The sequence below is a fragment of the Macadamia integrifolia genome, chromosome 7 (genome assembly GCF_013358625.1).
Source record: "Macadamia integrifolia cultivar HAES 741 chromosome 7, SCU_Mint_v3, whole genome shotgun sequence".
Lineage (NCBI taxonomy): Eukaryota > Viridiplantae > Streptophyta > Magnoliopsida > Proteales > Proteaceae > Macadamia > Macadamia integrifolia.
Genome location: NC_056563.1, coordinates 30,175,702 through 30,178,213, shown reverse-complemented (window position 1 = coordinate 30,178,213; position 2,512 = coordinate 30,175,702).

The window sequence follows — 2,512 nt, the reverse complement described above, 5'->3', positions numbered from 1 at the left end:
CATACCTACTCAATACACTACTTTTGACTGCACCCACACCCAATTTTCTCAAGCTAAAGCTGAGATGACACTCGTAGTGCCGGTATAATGTGTAGCACCCACTACACGGGAGCACCCACTCCCGGTGCTTAGCACCTACTAAGCACTCAATAAATAATACAGTAAATTTGAGCTTATATCAATGCCCTACAGTCAAGCTTTGCCTAGCATATACATCCACAACTAGCTAGCATGCTTACAGTTCATCCACAACTAACCTAGCATGTATATATTTATCCACAACTAACCTTAATAAACATACATACATATAATGTAAATCAAAGGTTAGAGAATCTCACAACCGATTGCCTGGGATGACAGAAAACTTGTACTGACAAGTTTGGTGCTCACACCTTCTCCCCTTAGCTTCTTACTCTTCAAAGCAAACACATCCTTGCTTTCTTTTCTTCCTCCTTGGCATTGAGTTAATGTATTATTAACACACCTCAACCACCACTTTTACCTCCTTTAATGGCCTAAGAACATTTATCATCATGTATTCATGTTCATTCAAGGACCAACAAAGAGGGGGAAGCTTCTCTTATCAAAATCGTAGCCTTTCTTCACTCAAAACTTATTTTGCTTTCTTTCATAGTGTAGGGATTGAAAAAACGAAAAAGTAATAACTTGGTTCACCCAAATCCGAGTTAAAATGAGGGAGATATGACCATTTGAAGTTAGAGCAATGAGATAGCCTAAAATAGAATCTTCGTAGGGGTGGCGTAGGCTACACCGGTGGCTCGCGCAACAGGGTCTCAAATCTGGTCGTAGATCTTATCAAAGAGTATCTAATAATATGAGCCATCGGATTCCCATAACGAATAGTGAACATGAACCGTAGATCTAGGATCATATGACGTCATGATGACGTAGGCGGTCAATGTTGCGTCAGCGGTCAGAAACGTTGTCGACATCCTATTGGTTAGATCGACGCGATTCACGGATGATTGTCGACTGTGCCTCATAAAGCATAGGTGGCTCCCAGCCCTTGGATTGAGATCTTCAGATCTAGTTTAAATTAGATCTCATGAGATCATGAGAAACAACATCTATCTATCTATACCACCTTTTGCATGTGCGTAACACCATAGTTACGTCGATCCTGTGAAGCGCCAGCATATGGTTCTTGATACATCCGACCAATGGAAAATCTCGTGCAAGCATATTAAGTGTCTGATTCAGAGCCAATTCATGAGCACTCCTAGATGGGAATCAAGCCTACGTGGTCGAATCTAGACCATCCATTTCACTTCCCTTTACTCCTCTTTATTACAATCAAGCCCCTGCCTTCATATATTTCAGTGCTAAACACCCCTGATCAACTAAGACCTTAAAAATCTCAAAATTACACAAAAGCCCTTCAAATTTCAAAATAAATTCTGAAAATTCCACCCAACACTGAGAGCAACTAATGAATTTTTTGTTTGAATTTTTGAACTGGCTTCACAGAAACACTTATAACTTTTTCATACGATATTCGATCGAGATGAAACGAAGTGCGTTGAAACCGTGACTGGACACTCTACGAGTTTTCAGAATATCTGACCATCTGACTCAGCAATGTAAAAAGACCAAAATGCCCCTAGACCTTTCCAATTATGCATCTTTCTCATACGGAATCAGAACACAATGAAATCAGAACCATTGGAAAGATTGGATTTTTGTCGTATCGTTACATGGAGAACACTTCCTTTAAAACAAATTTCTTCAATGCCAAAATTACCCTCGACTGCCACAAATATCATAACTTCTTCATACGGTATCGGAATGTGACGAAATCAGATGCACTGGACTAGATAAATTACAATCTATCTTTTTCATGAAGAAAAAATATTTCAAAAATATCATTTTCACTATCAAAAATGCCCCTGAGCGTAAATAGGCTAATTTTGTTAGTTTTGACCCAGAAACCCGTGCCACATACTAAGGATGTATCATACCATTCCATGCATACCAAGTAGCTCTGTTATCTCATCGGTGACACTGGACACTACCATGTTATCATTTTCATCCACATCACCCAAACTGGCCATGTCATCACTGCCACGTTGCCGGGTTGCCAACAAGGACAACTATGAAACAATAATGCCTCCATTACAATTCACCAACATTTCTACTTGCAACATGAACCCAAATCCCAAAATCCTAACCCAACTGATGCTTGTTGTTTGAGATTTAAAATGTAACCGCAAGCGTACGGATCAGTGTAGCTACGGGTCGAACACAGGGAGAGCAGCCACTTTATTTTTTATTTCTTTTAATAATGTGAAAGTGAACTGATTAATGGTTGTGATCTAATTCTAATTACCGTCCTAAACATATGTATCTAAAATAACGTCCTAACCATTCGTCATCTAAGAATTTAAAGACGCAAGCCACGCAATTAAAATTAAATAAATAAATAACTGAAAATAAACAACCCACGCAATTAAAAAAATAATAATAAATAAAGGAAAAAAAATACTGAAATAAA